The 20,795-nt window shown below is 39.6% G+C and overlaps 1 protein-coding gene and 1 pseudogene across 7 annotated transcripts in view; one reads left to right on the top strand and one right to left on the bottom strand.

Annotated features, from left to right (window-relative positions):
• The window catches only part of MARK1 (microtubule affinity regulating kinase 1), a 115,661-nt gene that overhangs the window by 6,919 nt on the left and 87,947 nt on the right, over positions 1-20,795 (top strand). The window lies entirely within an intron of this gene.
• Positions 3,461-4,348, bottom strand: LOC118539247 (large ribosomal subunit protein uL29 pseudogene; annotated as a pseudogene).

Genomic DNA, 20,795 nt, shown 5'->3' on the forward strand with positions numbered 1-20,795 from the left:
TAAGTTTGACAACATTACATATCTCATTTAATCATGCAGTATCAGTCTTTCTGTGATGGGCTAATTTCACTTAGTGTAACGTCCTCGAGGTTCACCCATAATAAAGCATGACGGAATTCCCTTCCTTTTCATGTAGGAAAAATACTCCATTGAATGTATATAATACATTTTTTATCCATTCATCCACTGATGGACATTTGAGATGTTCTCATAACTTGGCAGTTGTGAATAATGCTGCAATGAACATGGGATTGCAAATCTCTCTTTGAGGTCCTGGTTTCAATTCTTTTGAATAAATATCTGGAAGTGGATTGCCAGATTATATGTTAGTTCTATTTTTAATTTTTTGAGGAACCTCTGTATTGCTTTCCATAATGGCTACACCATTTTACATTCAAACCAGCAGTGCACAAGCGTTCCAATCTCTCCACATCCTTGCCAACATTTATTATTGTCTGTTTTGTTTTTTGATAATGGCCATCCTAACAGGTGTGAAGTGATAATCTCACTGTGGTTTTGATTTGCATTTCTTGATGATTAGTGATTTTGAGCATCTTTTCATATACTTATTGACCATTTATATGTTTTCTTTGGAGAAATGTCTATTCAAGTCCTTCATCCATTAAAAATCAGGATTGTAAGAATTCCTTACAGATTTTGGATATTAACCCCTTTTTAGATATATGGTATGTAAATATTTTCTTCCATTCTGTGGGTTGCCTTTCCACTGTGAGGATTGTTGCCTTTGCTGTGCAGAAGCTTTTTAGTTGATGTAGTCCCACCTGTCTATTTTTTGCCTTGAATTGCCTGTGTTTTTCCAGTTATATTCAGGAAGTCATTGTCAAGATCAATGTAATGAAGCTTTCCCCCATGTTTTCTTTTAGGAATTTTACAATTTCAGGTGTTATATTTAAGTCTTTAATGCATTTTGAGTTAGTTTTTGTGTATGATATAAGATAAAGGTCCGATTTCATTCTTCTGCATGTGAAGATCTGGTTTTCCCAACACTATTTATTGAAAAGACTATCATTTCCCATTTGTATATTCTTGGTACTCTTATCAAAGATCATTTTACCGTATATACAAAGATGTATTTGTGGGCTCTCAATTCTATTCCATTAGTCTATATGCCTGTCTTTACACCAGTGCCATACTGTTTTGATTATTAGAACATTGTAATGTGCTTTGAAGTCATGAGTGTGAGGCCTTCATCTTTGTTCTTCTTTCTCAAGATTGTTTTGGTTATTCAGGGTCCTTGTGGTTCCATGTGAGTTTTAGGGTTGTTTTTTGTGTTTCTGTAAAAAAATGGCATGGAGCGCCTGGGTGGCTCAGTCGGTTAAGCCGCTGCCTTCAGCTCAGGTCATGATCCCGGGGTCCTGGGATCGAGCCCCACATCCGGCTCCCTGCCCAGCGGGGAGCCTGCTTCTCCCTCTCCCTCTGCCTGCTTCTCTGCCTACTTGTTGTCTCTCTGTCAAATAAATGAATAAAATCTTAAAAAAAAAAAAAATGGCATTGGGGTTTTGATAGGGATTGTGTTGATCTGTAGATCTCTTTGGGTAGTATGGACATTTTATCAATATTACATCTTCCAAACCATAAACACAGGATGTCTTTCCATTTATATGTGTCTTCTTTATTTTAGCAATGTTTTGTAGTTTTCAATGTACAAGTCTTTTGTTTCATTAGTTAAATGTATTCCTAAATATTTTATTCTTTTTTTTTTTTAAAGATTTTATTTATTTATTTGAGAGAGAGAGAGAATGAGAGACAGAGAGCATGAGAGGGAGGAGGATCAGAGGGAGAAGCAGACTCCCTGCCGAGTAGGGAGCCTGATGCGGAACTCGATCCCGGGACTCCAGGATCATGACCTGAGCCGAAGGCAGTCGCTTAACCAACTGAGCCACCCAGGCGCCCTATTTTATTCTTTTTTGATGCTATTGTAAATGAGGTTGTTTTCTTAGTTTTCTTTTCACATCATTTGTTGTTAGTGTATAGAAACACAACTGATTTTTGTTCGTTGATTTTTAGCCTGCAACTTTATTGAATTCATTTATAGTTCTAACAGTTGTTTGGGTTTTTTTGGTGGAAGTCATAGGGTTTTCTACATATAAGATCATGTCATTTGCAGACAGAGGTACTTTTACTTCTTCCTTTCCAGAGTGTATGGCTTTTATTTATTTTTCTTGCCTAATTGCTCTGGCTAAGATCTTCAGTGTTACATTGAATATAAATGGCAAGGGGGGCATCCTTGCCTTGTTCTTGATCACAGAGGATAAACTTTCAGTTTTCACCATTGAGTATGATGTTAGCTGTGGACTTTTCATATATGGTATTGATTATGTCGAGGTAATTTCCTTCTAGTCATAGTTTGTTGAGAGTTTTTTTTGTTTTGTTTTTAAAGATTTTATTTATTTGATAAGAGAGGGAGAGAGAGAGAATGTGTGCACGCACACAAGCAGGGGGAGCAGCAGAGGGAGAGAGAGAAGCAGGCTCTCCACTGAGCAGGGAGCCCAACACGGGGCTCAATCCCAGGATCCTGGGATCTTGACCTGAGCCAAAGGCAGATGCTTAACGGATCGAGCCACCCATGCGCCCCTATTGAGAGTTTTGTATGGTGAAAGGGTATCGATGCCTTGTCTGCATCAATAGAGATGATCATGTGATTTTCATCATTTGTTCTGTTAATGTGTATTACGTTGATTACCTATGTTGAACCATCCTTGTATCCTAGGGATAGTTCCCACTTGGTCATCATGTTTGATCCTTTTAATGTGCTATTAAATTTGGTTTGCTAAGACTTCATTTAGGATTTTTGCCTATATATTCATCAAGGTTATTGGTCTATGGTTTTCTTGTAGTGTCTTTTTCTGGTTTTGGTATTACAGTAATGCTGGCCTCATACAATGAGTTTCCCTCTCTCCAATTTTTGGAAAAGTTTTGGAAGGATTGGTGTTTATTCTTCTTAATATTTTTTAAAGATTTTATTTATTTGAGAGAGAGAGAGAGAGAGACAGAGAGCACAAACAGGGGGAGCTGCAGAGGGAGAGGGAAAAGCAGGATCCCTGCTGAGCAGGGAGCCCAACATGGGGCTCAATCCCAGGACCCTGTGATCATGACCTGAGCCAAAGGCAGACACTTAATTGACTGAGCCACCCAGGTGCCTCTATTTTTCTTTAAATGTTTGGTAGAATTTACCCAAAACCATCTGGTCCTGGGCTTTTTTTTGTTGGAAAGTTTTTGATTACTGATTCAATCCCCTTACTACATCTGTTCAGATTTTCTTTTTCTTCACTGTTCAGTCTTGGGAGGTTGTATGTTCATGGGAATTTCCCCATTTCTTCTAGGTGCCAAGATGCCAATTTGTTGGCATATAATTACTTAAGGTAGTCTCTTACTATCCTTTCTAGTTCTATGGCATCAGTTGTAATGTTTCCTCTTTCCTTTTTGATTTTAATTTTGTTCTTCTCTCTTTTTTAGTCTAGCTAGAGATTTTTTTCATTTGTTGTTTTTTTCCAAAAAACCAACTCTTCATTGACTTTTTTCTATTTTTTTTATGCTCTACTTCATTTATTACTACTATAATTTTACAGTTTCCTTTTGTTAATTTTAGGCTTAAGTTTTTCTTTTTTCTAGTTCCTTGGGGTGGATTTTGAGAGTGCTCTTTTTTTTTTTTAATGTTTTTACTACTATGAACTTCCCACTTAGTTCTGCTTTTGCTGCATCCTGTAAGTTTTTATATATTCTTTTCTTTCTTTTTTCCCCCTCCCCCAGTTGTGTGTGTGAGTGTTTTATTGATGCTGATGCTCAGGCCTTAGCTGTGTGCTACCGCAGGGGGTATAGCCACTCCTTCCACTGCTGCCTCTTGGTCTTCAGGTTTTCGTCTTCCTTGTTCAGCCAGAAGCACATGGCATATGTCTTCTTGGTCACAGATCCAGGGGCTTGTACTTCTTACCCTTGTAGAATTTCCGAGGTTCTCTTTCTGAGTCTGGTTGATGATGGTGAGAACGTGGGCAGTGGATTTGCGGACTACTCGGATCTTGGACAGCTTGGAAGCCATGCTGCCTGTCACTTTGGCGATGCACAGGTGGGACAGCTCCACCTTCAGGTCTTCCAGCTGTTTAAGCGGCTCCTCCTCCTTGATGCTGCAAAGGTCTGGAGCCTTAATTTGGGCCATGTCTGCACAATCTGCTGCTGATGATGATAGAAAGAGGACTGTATATTGTTTTCATTTGTCTCAAGATATTTTCTAATTTCTGTTTTGATTTCTTCCTGACCCAGTGGTTATTTGAGAATATGTTGCTTAATTTTCACATATTTTCCAGTTTTCTTCTGTTACTGATTTCTAGTTGCATACCGTTAGTTTGGATAAGATACTCGATATGATCTCAGCATTATTAAATTTGTAAGATTTTGTGACCTAACATGTGCCCCATCCTGAAGAATATCTGTATACATTTGATAAAAATGTGTTCTGTTGCTGTTCAGTGAAATGTTCTAAATATGTCTGTGAGGAACATTTAGTCTATAGCATTGTTCAAGTCTTCCGTTTTCTTCTTGATATCTGTCTGGACGTTCTACCCATTATTGAAAATGGGGTGGTGAAATTTTCTATCATTACTGTGTTGCTGTCTGTTTCTCCCTTTATTTCTGTCATTCTTTGCTTCATACATTTTACGTGCTGTGATTTGGGTCTTTAAATATTTTCGAATGTTATTATCTTCCTGGCCAATTGACCTTTTTATCATTATATAATGTTCCTATTTGTTTTCTCTTGGGCTTATAGTTCTTTTGTCTTTCTTAACATCTCTTGCTGTCTTCCTATGTGTTTTGTTGATTTTTTTTTTATAGTGACATGCTTTGATTTCTTTTTAATTTTTTTTGTGTATCTTCTCTAGGTATTTTCTTTGTGGTTACTGTGGGCTTACATGAAACATTTTACAATTATAACAAACCTGTTTTAAGCTGATAGCAGCTTAACTTCAATCTCATACAGAAATTCTGCTTTTACTTCTTCTTTCCCCATGCTCTATATTGTTGTTATCACAAATTACATTTTTTTGTATTGTATATCCATTAACATTTTATAGTTATAGTTTTACAAATACTTGGTTTTTAAACTTATATACCAGAATTAAAATGATTTACACAGCATTGTTACATTATTATAGTATTCTGTGTTTGTATATATATTCCCCATTACTGGTGAAGTTTATATTTTTGTATGCTTTCCTGTGGCTGTTTAGTGTCTTTTTGTTCAACTTGAATGACTCCCTTAAGCATTTTCTTGTAAGGCAGGTCTAGTGGTGATGAACTCTCTCAGCTTTTGTTTATCTGTGAAAGCTTTTATTCATTTTTGAAAGGTAGTTTTGCTGGATATAGCATTCTTGGCAGGCAAGTACCCCCCCCCCCCCCCCCCCGCAGCAGTTCGAATATTTGCACTCTTTCCTGGTCTACAAGTTTTGTGCTGAGAAATCTGCTAATAAGTTTATGAGGGTTCCTTTGTACATGACAAGTAATTTATCTTGCTGCTTTCAAAATTCTTTGTCTTTGACCTTTGACTATTTGATTATGTGTTTGGGTGCAGACTTTTTGGGTTCATCCTGTTTTGGATTCATCCTATTTAACTTCTGTTGGGTTTCTTGAATCTGGAAATCTGGATGTCCATTTCCTTCCTCATATTTGGGAACTTTTCATTAAAAAAAAAACAAAAACACAAAACTTTCCCTTTCTCCCCCCCCCCCCCCCCCCACCCCGGGACTCCCATAATGCATATATTGGTTTTTTTGATGGCTGGCTGGCTTGCTTGCTTGCTTGCTTGCTTGCTTGCTTTTTCTTTCATTGTTTTGTTTTTGTTGTTCCTGTGACTGGATAGTTTCAAACAAATGTTCAGATTTGCTCATTCTTTTTCCTGCTTGATCAAGCCTGTCATTGAACCTCCCTAATGAATTACTGCATTCTTAAATTGAGCTCTAACATTTCTGTTTGGTTGTTTTTAATATTTTTGGTTTCTTTGCTGAAATTCTCATTTTGCTCATGTATCATTTCATGATCTCATTGAGCATCTTTATGTCAATCATTTTGAATTCTTTGCCAGGTACTACATATACTTCTGTTTCTTTAGGGTTGGTTTTGGAAATTTATTGTCTTCCCTTGACTGGGCCATTCTCTCCTGTTTCTTTGTGTTCCTTATAACTCTCTGTTGGTATCCACACATTTAAAAAAATTGGTACCTCTCCCAGTCTTTCTAGGCTGGCTTCACACATGGAGAGATTGTCACCATTCAGTGCAGCTGGAGATTCTCAGGGCTCTCAAACCTTTTCTGTAGATGTGTCTTTTCTGGATGTGAGCATGTAGATACCTGATTAGAGGGATTTCCTGGGTTTTTTTTGTTTTGTTTTGTTTTTGTTTGTTTGTTTTTTATGAGCTGTGATCTCTTACTCCCTCTGGTGTCTGTCTCCTGTACTGTGGTTCCTCTAAAGGAGCAGCACACGTTTTGTTCTCAGCATACCCCAGGCACCTAGCGAATGCTGGTTCCCATCAGCACCCTGTGTTGAGCTGGACAGAAACTAGCAGTGTGTTGGATGCATGCTCCACTCTTCTCTTTTTCCATTGTTGAATTTTTAACTTCATGAATTTTATTTTTCATTTCTAAAAGTTCTAAGTATTTTTCCCTCAAACCAGTCTGACCTATTTTATAGCCTCTTGGTTTTTGTTTATTTTTGTAATTTCATCCTCACTTCCTTAAACATTTGACATATAGTTATTTACTTCCTATATCTGGAAATTCCATTATATGAAGTCCCTGGGGCTTTAGCTTTACTGTTTGTGTCTGTTGATTCTCATCCACTGTGGCTTATTTGTTTCTGTATTTGCTGGTCTTTGTGAATGAACTTATATTTGCCTGATTTTTATCTTGTGAAACTTGGGGGTCTAAATTGAGGACAACTTCCTCTAGAGAGGCTTTGTTTTACTCCTACTGACCTGGAACCTTTTTTAAAGGATTTATTTTTAAGTCATCTCTACTCCCCGTGTGGGGCTCGAATTTACAAGCCCAAGATCAAGAGTTGCACACTTTACTGACTGAGCTAGCCAGAAGCCCCTGACCTGGGACATTCTAGTCTCCTAAAGGGGTCCCAGGTCAATGAAGGAGTTTTATGGTCTCCAACCTTGTAGTGAGTCCAAAGCTTAATATTTGGACCCCAGGGCAGTGCTGGGTTTTGTAGCTGCTTTTAGCTGGAGTTTTTAAATGTTTATTTATTTTTCCCTTGCATGTTTCTCTTCAAGCCCAGCAGTACACTTTAAATATGTTTTATCTTGGAGAACCCTTCACATTATCTTGCCTACTATACTACAGAAAGACCAGAATAAACCCTTTGGAAATAGTTTTGTTTCCAAATGGAAATGTTCAGAAGTGTCCATACTTACGTGATTTTACTACCCTAAATTACATGTCATTTCTGAATTTCTCATCTGCACACTTAAAAATGTGGACAATTTTCTAACTTGTTTATAAATCTTCTAGATCAAAAATCTTAGTAGATTTTGGATCCATTTGTTATAGTTATTAAAATGATTAGTTTTCAAAAAGTGCTGATTGTCCTCAGGAAGGTGCCTCCTAACATGACTTTTATAAAAAATTTTTGCATAAATGGTAGATGGATTGAAATATGAATACGGTCATTGAAGTCAAGTGTCAACATAAACTGAACTTACAATCAGCCCTTCAGATCTCAGTATCACGAATTGTTAAGCCAAGATATTAAAAATTAAGATACATATTAATATTACATAATGTTTAATCACTGAAAAGTTTGTACCATTGAAGTTTAATATGTTTCCAAAAATTTTATCTTTTCAATATTATATGTTTTAATGTAATACATGTGTAATTTTTGTCAATATTCCTATAGTAGCCCATAGTTAAAGCTTTTAAAGATAGGGTACTTGATCTAAAGTTTGGAGACCATTCTGTACAATAGAGTCTAGCATTGTTCTGGAATTCTCTGAGTCAACTTTTTCTTCCTAAGTAAATTGAAAATACTTTGAGGTCAGGGACTACTTCCAGTATTATTTCTGTATAGTCTATATTACCTCCCATAGCATTTGGCATATTTTTGGCACTCAGCAATTTAATAAATCAAGGACTAGTTTATTCATTTATTCTCTAGTGACTTTATGAGCCAGCTTGGGAGATCATTTCCAATTCACACTCCCTGACCCCTGCTCTGTTCCACTCTGTACATACTCAGTTTCTCTAGGGTGAGATCCAGAAATCTCTCTTCTTAAACCTCTCTATTATTCTGATGCTGGTATTCACTGATAGGCTTTGAAAAAAACACTGATTTATGTGATGATGATCATGATTGCGTTATAATCTCATCTTTTGGCTAAAATGAAAAAAGGCATTACGGTTGCCGGTTATGTTATAGAAAGTGGGGTGGGAGAAGTGATGAATCAGTCCTTTCAGGAGATGATGACAGCAGTAGGAAAAAACAGGGAATTGTCTGTCTTGGAGGTAATAAGGTACACGTGTGTGGAGTTTGTAGGTGTAAGACTGAGGAAGGAGGTAATGAGGAATTTCATGTTCTTCCTTCTCTCAGCTCTATGTGGTTAACCATATTGGGGGAGGTGGTGCCAGCAAAATAAAGGAGTCCACCGTATAGTGCGCGTTCTTCTGAGAAAGTATTATTTAATACTGTTTTGACCACTGTATCCGTTTAGTTCAGGTTGTAAACAAATCGGAAGCTGAGACACAATCCAAAGTTTTAATGAACTACCTGTAAAGGATATGGTGATAGGTTTATTTTAAATCTTTAAAGCATGCCTACCTTTCATTTGGGGATCGACAGTGCTACTTTCACAATTTCAAAAGAGGGTTTGCTTTTATTTCCTTTCTTACTTATTTCATCTCAACTGGAGACGAAAGGGGATACAAAGGCAAATGAAACCTGTTCCTGCCTTGGAGGGACTCAGAGCCTGACGGGGAGATAGACACAGAGACAAACAAGTGCAGTAGAAAGTTACAGTTCTTGTCATCTGAGTGATCAGGACACAGAATAAAGAAGGGGGGAGGGGGGAAGGGAGCACTCAAGAAAGGTTCATGGCCTTTGAACTAAGGCTTGAAAGATAAGTCCTGCTTTGCCAGGTGGCTCTGTGGAAAGGAGAAGAGAATACTGGGCTGAAGGAGCATTAAGCACAGAGGCCCTGAGTGTGCTGTTGAGAGGAGGGGGTGGTAGCCTAGGGGAGCGGGCAGTGAGAGGACCAGGCAGGACACTAGCCAGGGCTTTGCGTGTCTCAGCAAGAACTGGTCGTGGGGCCGTGGTAGCCCTTGGGTGACTTAAGTAAAGGTCCAGCATAATTAGATTTGTATTCTGTGTATGCTTAAGTGTTTTAGAAACATACTAGTTTTTAAATTTAGTGACCTTGGGCACTGGCTGGCTCAGTTGGTAGAATATGTGACTCTTGATCTTGGGATGGTGAGTTCAAGCCCCAAATTGGGTGCAGAGACTACTTAAAAATAAAAACTTTAATTTTTTTTTTTTTAATTTTGTGACCTGCATTCTCAAGATCCATGAAAGCGCTTTGAATCTGGTATTTTAAACACGTGACTTGGTGTACCGGAAAAGGGTTTAGTAAGGGGAGACGCCAGTGCCAGTGACTACGACTCCCTCCTTGAACCAGACTTCAGTAGGTTCCCCTGAGCCTTGTTCTCAACTAGGGTTTGATTTGGCTTTCATGTCTGCCCTGTCCTTGCAGGGCCTGCACAGCCCAATCTTAGCAAGGAATTCTGCTAAGTCAGTTAAGTGAGAATCCTCCCACCCTTGATCTCTGACCACCCCGGCTATCTAATCAAGTTCCTCATCCCCCCAGCTTGATGTCAAAGTTGTTGGCCTGCCTTCAGCAAGCACCCTCTTAGACCAGTTTAGCAGGAGTCCCATGACCCTGAGGTCTTGTCTTAGTAATTTTCCATCCACTCGCCTCAGCTCTGAATCCCCAGCTGTTTTTACTATATTCAGAACTGATCTCTCTCCCCTATTGCAATACCCCTGGTGCAATAATCTTGAATAAAGCCTTTTTTACCATTTAGCAAGTGTCAGAATAATTATTTCTTTTTAACACCAGTTAAGGAAAAATTCATGTTTCATAATGAAATCCCGAACACATCTTACTGTGATAGTATGTATTGGGAGTAAGGTGAGAGAAGCCCACAGTAACCATAAGAGTATTAGTAGACCAGAAAGTAGAGCCTCTCCAGACTTAGGGCAGAAGGATAGTGTGACATAAAGGGACTAGGACAGGGATTTAGCAAAGGCTGGGGTTGGTAATTCATTATTCTTTCATGGTGTCCTGTCTGTGATTTTGATAGACGTGGTGACTACAGTTGACCTGAGGGGGATGATTATTTCGCCGGTTTATCTGGGGTCAGTCTTTTAACCTCTCTTTCTTTCTTCTGATGCTTACTGGTCCATCTCATTTTGGTGCTTATCTATAAACCTGTAGTGCTCTTTTCTATAGAGATGATTTATTACCTGAACAGCACTACTAAGTCATGCCACTGATCCTTCTGGCCACTCTAAATTCTTTCTGATTTCTGCTTAAGTACCAAAAACTAGAGGGAAGTAAGTTATGTACTAGTGGCCACTTGTGTAACCTGGGGAAATAAGGAAGTAACTGTTCAGTAAATTCTTAAGCATGACCGCCCAAAGGACATGCTAAGTAGGGAAGCCTGAGGAGAGAAGGTTGGTACCCGCTTGGGTGGTTGATTACCTCTGCCTTTCTCTTTTCCCTTCCTTTCCAGGCAAGGAGAGAAATCAAGGGGAGGGAAAGAGTATGTCGGGAAGGAGACTCTGTTCTCTGTTCTGCCACAAGTGAATTATTTATCATGTTTCTGGTTCTATCTCCCATGTGCTTTGTGACAGTACTTTCAAACTGTACTGTGATTTCCTTAAACCCTGTCCCACGTATAATGCTGCAAACTGCTTGAAACTAGGAACCCGGGTACTGATTCCCATATCAGTCCAGCCACAGTGTCTGGCATAATTGGCTTTCAGAAGTTTTCAGAACTGTTTGCTGTGTTATATAAAAAACAGCAAGAAAATGTCAGTAAAATACTTAAAGTACTTTAGCACGGTGCTGTGCACGTAGTAGCTGCTTGATGGGTGTTTAGTAAATATATACAATTAAGATTCACTCATTCTCTGGAAAATTTTGAAGTACTTTTAAGAATCTGAAGTGCAGGGGCGCTGGGTGGTTCAGTCGCTAAGCGTCTGCCTTCGGCTCAGGTCATGATCCCAGGGTCCTGGGATCGAGCCCCGCATCGGGCTCCCTGCTCGGCAGGAAGCCTGCTTCTCCCTCTCCCACTCCCCCTGCTTGTGTTCCCTCTCTCGCTGTGTCTCTGTCAAAGAAATAAATAAAATCTTCAAAAAGAAAAAAAAAAAGAATCTGAGGTGTAGATACAGTATTTGCTTTTTACATTCTGGTCATTTTTTTATGAACATCTGAGGTGTTTTGCAGAGAGATTTCCTTTCATCCCTGGCATTCATGTTTATAACCTAAAGTCATCAGTTAAATTTTTATTGTACTTTAAAAAATTTATGCAGAAAGTGTATTGACATTTAAGGTGATATGATTATTAGCTTATGTTAGGGAAAAATTACTGGATTTTGTTAGATTTACTAAATATATCAGAACCTGAAGGTCTCAGAATAAAGCTTTGACTACTAGAGTGTTAAATTAAATAAAATCTAATGATTTAAAGAACAAACATCCATTGTAATTTCTGGCATGAGTTTGCTGTTAGGTTTTTTGTACTCGTGAGAGTGAAAGAACTAGGAAGTTCTGAAAGAATTTAATACCGTATTTTTAGATATAATTTAAGCACATGTTTTCTTTTTATCCCCTGGGGACTCAGTTGTGTTAGCTCATAATATCTTCTGGCAAGCAGTAGTGAGAGACCTCCCAGAGGAGGTTCTTGGCGGGGGGGGGGGGCGGATAGGGGAGTATCTCAGGAAGGAATGCCTCTAGAAATAAAATACAGGCTCAGTGGCTCCCTGTCTACCTCCTGAAGGGGAGTGATTGCCCCTTGTATCCCCAATTCAGATGTAAAGGCAGTAGAACTTCTAGGTTATGGGTACGTGCTCTGAAGTTAGACTATGTGGGTTCTAGTCCTAGCTCTGCCATTTATGAGCTCTGTGATCTTGGGAAGCCACTCATTTTCTTTCTTTATTCTTTATCCTTAAAATGTAATAACAGCAGTGCCTACCTTTTGGGTTGTTGTGAGGTTTAAATGATTGAGCATGTCTAATGCCCTTAGAATAGTGCCTGGCACCTAGTAGAAGGTATGTAAGTGTTAGCTGCTCCTGCTGCTGTTGTCAGGAGTAGTGGTGGTGGTAGTAGTAGTACATTGAGCTAAAGGAAGTAAATATGCCAGAGTTTTAAGTGTTTACCTCAGGGTTACTGGATATACATGATTTTAATTTTTTTAAATTTCTGTATTTTAAATCATGGATTTATATTCCTTTTTATACTAAAAATTATTAAAATTATAAATGTACAGTGTGAGGTATAACTTCCTGGTTTGCTAGAATGCTTGTATTCATGTAAGAAAGCCAGGTGGGAAGCCAGATTATCTGCAGGTGGCTCAGTGAACAAGGTATCAGAGCAGGGTGCCGAAGAGGATAGGTGTGTGGTGACATCGGTGTTCTCAGTGGGAACAGACATACCTGTAGGGTTGTGTAATGTTTAAGAGGACCAGCTTGTAGACAGGATATCCCTGGGGTTAATTTATTCCCAGCTTAGTCATTTATAAGGTATGTAACAGTAGGCACATTTCCTTACCCATAAAATGAGAATAATACACACCTGGTTGGGTGGGTTGTTGGTTTTCAGTTATCAGGTGTACATTACATACTTTGCAATAGCAAGTGTTCAGTGATGGAACCAAGGAAACAAAGAATCAAAAAACCAGGATGATGAGGAAATTCACATTTGCTCCTGGGGATGTATTCTTTTTCCTACCCAGTGGTCATAAAATGCACAACTAAACTCATGTTCTTGGGGGTTCCCTTTTTCCCATGCTCACCATTTTCTTCATGTCAGTACATTCATTCTTCAGGCTGAGGACAAATATACTTGGATTGATTACTGCTTTAAACATGCTAATGGAATCTTTCTCTTGAGACTGCATTGAATTTACTGAACCCAAATATAAAGACAAGTCTTAAATCAGGCGTTTACATGTTGAAGATAATTTTGATAATGCCATTGTGTATGCTGGAATATAGTGTCTTCTTTTGTCTTTTCTGAATCATAGTGCTTATATTTTTGCCCCTTAGAAGTTACAGTAAATAACTTGTTGAGCAAGGTTTTGGTGGATTTGTGAAAAGTTCTTCTAATTCTGTGTTTGTCCTCCTTTTATTTTAAAGAAATACATTTCTCTTCATCTTTCTAAAAGTAATACTTGATAGGTCTTTTTTTACTCAGGGGACTTAATTTCACCTTAGTCAAGTTTCCATAATAGTTAAATTAGAAATACAAGTCCCATGTTCATATACTTTTAAAAGAAAGAACATTGCAGTTTTACCTATATTATTACATCTGAGTTCAGCTGGGGAAGCGGAATCCTGTGAGCCGTCTAGATTAAGGCTTTTACTGTGGGATTAAAGTTACACAGTGGTTTAGTATTCTGTATGTGGTTGCTGCTTTGGAGTCTGGTATTAAGAGGCTGAAACCCACAGCACCATCCGTCAGAAAGAAACGATGAGCGAGAGGTGGGAGAGAACAGGACTCTGGAGTCTGTGAGGACAAAAGGGAACGCGTTTCTCTCTCGCTGCTTTCCAAGCTCTGAGGTGGTGACCTGCAGGATAAGCTGATGCCCTTCGTCACAGAGTTGCCTGAGCACCTGGACCGGGATTCCCATGAGCCCAGGCAGGTGCTCCAGCGGGAGTGGGAGAGCTACGCAGCCTGACTGCTGCGCCATGCTCACAAGACGTGCCCGCAGATCATCTGTACTAGGATGAGCTGTGGCTGTGTCTGGCTCGGCACTGACCTTCAGAGCCTGTCAGTGGCCACTGTCTTAGCTCTGCCTTCCAGATCTTGTGCACGTGTCTCTTGTGTCCAGTATTAACCCAGGACCTTAGAGGGAAAGGACTTTTGGGAAATGCAATTCCAGCTTAGCTGAACTCACATACCAGAAGTCATCACAGCATACCCCATGTCACCTTGGCCATCCCTTTGAAGTATGGGATTTGGCCACACTTCTTGTAACCATGGTTAACTTCCAAATGAAGATAATAGCAAGCTTATGCTTTTGCCTAGTATGATGCAACCGTCCTAGGTATACCAAAAATATGCTAACCCTCTCCTCAAAAGAAAATATGAAGTCCCTTTATCCATCTCTGGGTGATGTTCATTTGTCTTCTGAGTCACACTCTTGTTTTTATACCTTGTAATCTCAGTATTGAAATACAAAGTTATCTAATATTAACACTTTAATATTAGGTGACATGGAAATGGGGAAAGAGCATTAAAAGAAAGAATTGGTTAATTTATACACAAATATATTCATACCAAAATAAGAGATACTCCTAAATATTATAGTCCTTGTTTCTGCAACTGGTCATGTGGTTACAGATGGTATTTATAATTACCTTCTTCTACTAACTCCATGTTCCCTTTGCCTTCAACAAACACCTGAGTGATTATAATTCCTTGCCTGGTGAGGTAGCCACAAACTTGATTCCTGAAGAGTCCGGGCCATCAGAAATCATGCCTCTGTTGGGTTATTGTAATTTTCCATTGACTTGTCTCAGGACAAGGGAGTAATAAGAGGTACCCCAGAGGATCTCCTGCATTTAAACATATTCCTCCTTAAGCCATTATGTAATAGCAACTCAATTTCCCCTGGATAGTCAGGATCATTCACCCTAGCCAGTATAATAACCCTCTTCTTTGCCTACTGATTCACTGCCATGAAGTAGTCTCAACTTGCAATGTAATGGACCATTGCTGTGACACCTGGTGGAAACATTCCCGTCTTAGGTACTAAGACTTATATGCTAGCAGAACACAAAGTTGCAGAGAGTAGAAAGAAAAAATTTTTCTGATGGATCCCTAAGGGTGACAGGGAGAGAAACTACTCCAATTTCTATCTTTTGATTCCTGGACCTCTGAATCCCAGCTATGGGAGAAATAGCCCTCTGTATTAGTCACCCATTCAGAGTACGTATTGCATCCTAGAAGATGTTATCCCAGCTCTGCAAGGTGTTATTACCCAGCTGGCATCATAACAGAATCTTTAAAAGGCCATTCCACTGGTTTCTCAAGTCAGCTGCTTCGGGGTATTAGAGATATAATACGAACAGTGAATTCTTCAGGCATGAGCCCATTGCCATGCTTCATTTCCTATAAAATTAGTTCCTTGCTTAGAAGCAATGCTGTGTGGAATATCACGGTGGTGGAAATGTATGCTGTAAGTGCAGCACGTGTTTATTCCAGTGAGATCAAAAACACTGCCCCTTCTGTGATGAAAGTAGTCTTATTTAATCAACCTGCCACCAGGTAACTGGCTAACTTCAGCCGCTCCTCCTGGGAATTGGGGTGTCATTGGGGGAGCTCAATATTATTCTCTGCAGTTGGCAGATTAGCTTTGGTGAGTGTTAGTCCATGTTGCTAGGAAGATGGGTGGCTGGAGAAAGAGGCCGATATCTTTAGCATGAGTCATCTCTGGTGAGTATTCACACGGGACACAGCCATCGCCGCATGCTGTGCTCATTCAGGGAGACCTATTCACATTCTTCTTCCTTGTCATGAATTTTCAAATCCTGTTCCTTCTCAGTCCTTGATCATTCAGCCAAGCCATGAGCGCCAGTCTGTGAAGCTCTGTAGATCCATACTTGACACTCTCTTTGTAGGCAAAATGAACAACCAGGTGCACTGCTTAACGTTCCACCCCCTGGGGGATTTTCTGTTCGCCGTGGTTCCTTCCGTGCTGCCCAGAGTTGGGCTGTGGTGCTGCCCGTGGTCCCTCCTGTGTTGGTTCACCTCCTGCGCGGTGCCAGTGTATCGTGCAGAACCAGCTGGAACCTGGGCCGGAAGTTTTTAGTACATTTATCAACAGGTCTCCCCGGGAGTCCACAGATACGGATGTAGACAAAATAAGCAATGTAGCAGGAATGTGGGTCACGTGCAACTGGCCTTGTACCTTCAGGACTTGCTCAAGCCTCTCTCATATGTGATGTCACTTCCATTTGATGGTGGAATGTTGCTGTGTGAGCCCAGGTTTTATTGGCTTAATGATACCAGACAACACCCAGGTCCTAATGGGAAGCTCACATTGAGTGGAAACTTGCCTACCCATGGCAAGCCAGAAGGTTCCCCCAAAGAGAATGGTTATCTACAGAGGATGGTATAGCTTTGCTCCAAAATGTTGAAAGTTTGCCTTGTGAGTCACATGTTGGGGTCCACCAAAGGCTCAGTACTTGATTTCTCTGTACCCCGGTCTTCAAGCACCAGTGAGTTTTCTGGGTTCCAATGGTAGAGTAGCTTGTTGACAGCCCTAGACACTATTTTTCTGGCCCCTATTAGAAAACTGGCAAGCTTTCAGGTTATCTATGCTGGTGATGAAGTATATTTTACTTTCAAAATCCATATCCATGGTGTCTCCTCTTTTAGGTGTTAGAGGGACCAGATGCAGCAATTTGTTCTTCACTCAGATCTCAACAGATCCCAGACTATTAGATTCTTAGGAATTTCACCGAGGAGGCAGACCCCTGAATTTTTGTGGGATTTCTTGCCTACCCTTTGGCACACATGTATCTTACCAAGGTGTCTCGAGTAGTTGTTAACTTCCTGCTTAGCTGATCCAGGCAGCATAATATTATCAACATAATAGACCAGTGTGATGTCCTGTGGAAGGATAGGTGATGAAAGTCCCCGCACACTAGGTCAGTGGTTCTCAACTGGGGGCACTTTTGCCTCCCAGAGGACATTCAGCAGTGTCTGGAGACATTTTTGGTATCACCAATCTGGGGCAGGCATCTGGTGTATAGAGGCATGGAGTGCTGTTAAGCACCCCATCATGCACAGAACAGCCCCCTGCAACAAGGGGTTATCTGTCCCCAACTGTCAGTGGTGCTGAGATGAGAGGCCCTGGACTAGATGATGTCCTAGGCTGGAATTTTGAAGCACCCTGCAGTGGCATAGTGAAGAGGCTGCGAACTGCTTCAAATGTTCTTTACTAACAAGTAGAGAGAAAATGCATCCCCCCGCCCCGCCCCGGTCAGTGATGTGCCAAGGTTTCATTCATTTGACCCAGCAAGGAAACCATATCTAGAGTAGCAGTTGTAGTTGGAATTACCAGCTGATTAAATTTTGATAACTTACTGTCATTTTCTGAGATTTATCTGTCTTCTGCACAGGTCGGAGAGATGAGTTGAATGGAGACTGGGAATTGGCGTCACTGCATCTTTATGGTGGCACTCATCTATGCAGTCCCTTTGTGAGGCAGGATTGCTTTTGGTTTACTATTCTGCTAAGACCATGTAGTTCTGATCTCTTCCACCTGCTCTTTCCTGGCATGTTAGCCCTTCTGTTCATTCACAGACTAGGGAACCAGAGTTTAGGTTCTGGCAGGTGCTGAGTATGTAAATTCCAACTGAGTATTCCAGAACTGAGGAAGTAACCACAGGATGGATTTGGGGGACCCGCTGTTTCCACTGTGAGATGGGCCCAGTCCACAAGTTCATTGATCGTCTGATTTCCTTAAGCTCCTGCTCTGACTGGTTTAACAGAGTGGAGTTTTGGGTCTCGAGGAATTTTTGTTAGTTTGGGGACAGTTTGGGTTTTTTCCCCCACATCCTCCAATGTGTAGTCACTCTAGTAGATTGCCACAGTTCCCTTTGGGGGAGAGCTAGGAGGAGGATTTACAGTATGTATTTTGGGGTAACTAGGATTGTCTTTTTAGACCCTTCATTCAAGGGTCTCTGGGCCTTTTGAACGAACTCCAGGCTGGGAACTGTTTGAGGGACTATGACTATATTTTGATTTAAGTCACAGTGGGAGCTGCAAAAGCACCTGACCTAGACCCGGAGCATAACATTTCTACTTTCCAGATCTTGCACAGATTTCTCATGGCCAGTAACTCAGAACCATTTTGGGAAGGGAATTTGGGGGAAACATTGCTGCTTAGCTAAGTTGACAGTTATATTGAGCACAGAGACGTGTTACTCATGTTGACCATGGGTAATTTGACTTTTCAAACTGATCTATGTTGCTTATATACACTCATATCAATTACTGCCTCAGTTTATTACTCATTTGGCATAGCTGAGATCAGGGCCACTAAGTGTGGCTATGTTCAAGTCCAGGAGCACCGTTCACATGGATTAGGACGTATAAGGTGCGCCCCGAAGTTGCACAACACAGCAGCCTTGCAAGGGTTAACATGTGACTCAGTGTGTGACCAACACATGACAAGGATATTCCTGGCTTCTGATGATTTGAGCTCTTTTTGACCAGGATGTTAACTGGTGATGTGCGTTTAGAAGGTTGCAGCTTTTAATAACTACTCTTGCAAGGAAGTAATATTGTACAATTTGTTTAGATAGCACATTGGAGATTTTTTTTCTCTAAATTTTTGGACAGTGTTCAAAACAGTAGCTTTGGCAAATGAAATAATTCTGAATATAGTCTCCCCCTCCTAAAAAATGGCTAAAAATCTATAATTTTATTACATGAATATTTAGAACAATTGGGTGTGTATATTCAGTATTGAATTTTGTGGTATGGTTTTCCTGTAATGGTCACATGAAAACCAGACATCTAAGTTACAGTTAAGTAAAAGGTTGGAGGGTAGTTGTTTCAAACTGAGGTAACATTTACATACAGAGAAATGCACAGATCTTTTTAGTACAGTTCAATGTGTTTTGATAAAAGTATATATCATCCCCAGTAGAGATAAAGAACATTTACATTATTATCTCTGAAAGTTCACTTCTGCCTTTTTCTCATCAGCACACTCCCCCAAATACTCAACACTTCTTGTTTCTATTACTACAGATTAGTTTGCCTGTTCCAGAACTTTAAGTGAATCAAGTAGTGCATTGTTCTTACCTCTTCAGTATATCTTGTCTGTCAAATTCATCCATGTCGCATATATCGATAAATTATTACTTTTTGTTGCAGAATAGTATTCTTTTTATGGATGTACCAAAATTTGTTCATCCACTTTCCCACTGATGAACATTTGGGTTGTTTCCAGTTTGGTGTTATTAGGGATAAAGCTATTATGAACATTCTTGTACAAGTCTTATTGGACTTACATTTTTATTTGTTTTGGGGAAGCATGTAGGAGTGGAATTGTCGGGTCATAGCAGAGGCATATTTTTAACTTTTTGGGAAACTAAAAAAATATTTTCTAAAACAGCTGTAAAATTTTATACTCCCACCAGCAACATATGAGAGTTCGGTTTCTCACCAACGTTTGGTATTGTCAGTCTTTTTTATTTTAGGCATTCCAGTGGGTATATAGTGGTAGCTCATTGTGATTCGTGATTTACTTTTCCCTACTGACTAATGCTGTGCAGTTTTTAGTATGCTTATTTATTTATTATGTGATTTGTGTATATTCTTTTGTGATTTGTATGTATACATCTTTGCCTACTTTTAAGTTCGGGTTGGCTGTCTTTTTGCTCTTGGTTTGGAGGAGTTTATAAAGATATATTTCGGATATAAGTTTTTTGTCAGAAAATATGTCTAAAATTCAAGGAAGGGTCGAAAGAAATAAAAAAATAAAATCCAAGGAAGGGTCACAGTTGGAGATAAAAGTTTGGGAGTTGTATGATATAGATAATACTGAAAGTCACATGACTGAGTAAATTCACTTAGGGAAAATGTGTAGCTAGAAAAAGAGGGGAGTACCAATACTGTGGTGGACTGAATTGACATGTTTCCTCCCTTCTTGCTACAAACAAATATATAGGCTTAAATATAATTTTGTAAAAGTTTATTAGCTATGTAACTGAGCTTTAAAGGAGGCGAAAATGAAGAGAAATCATATCCACAATGGTGAGTACAAGCTGACAGCATGACAGTCCTCAGGGTTTTGGATCCATTGTAAGCATTGTGAAATAAGGTTCTAGCATCCTCATGGGGACAAGAGATGTGGCATCAACACCACCTATACTAGGGGAAATGAGCCTCCTATATGAAACTCAAAGCCTAGATAGCTATATCTCCATGCAAAGGAAACAGAAAAGCTATTACTCCTGGTTGAGGGAGCTGCCATCTACCTAATGCCTAAAGTTTTAAGGGGAAAAGGTTATTTTAAAGAAATCAAACAACTCTGCTGTATGTGGAGTGGAAACCCCAAACAGAAATTAACATAAAAATAGTTTCATATCTTTGGCAGACTCTGGTAGATACAAATGAAAAAATGCTTAGTAGAATTACTTTCAAAATCTGTAGCTCATAGGACTGTCACACACACAAAATTTTACGGACTACATGAGGAAACTAACCATCTTTGTGGAGAGTTAATAAATGCAAAGAAACAGAACTAACACCCCAAGAAGTGGAAATAATGGGACAATCTGAATGTAAATTTGTTTAAGATAATTTTTAAGTCAGGAATAAAAATCATGATGAACAAATGCAAAGAAATAAGCTAATGAGAGAGCTATATAGAAATTCTAGAAATGAAATATATAGTCTTTAAAATTGAAAACTCAGTAGAATGGCTAAGCAGCCGATTATACCTAAAAGCTGAAAATGGACTCAATGGACTGGAATGTGGATCT

Source organism: Halichoerus grypus, chromosome 7 (genome assembly GCF_964656455.1).
Source record: "Halichoerus grypus chromosome 7, mHalGry1.hap1.1, whole genome shotgun sequence".
In the NCBI taxonomy this organism is placed as follows: Eukaryota; Metazoa; Chordata; class Mammalia; order Carnivora; family Phocidae; genus Halichoerus; species Halichoerus grypus.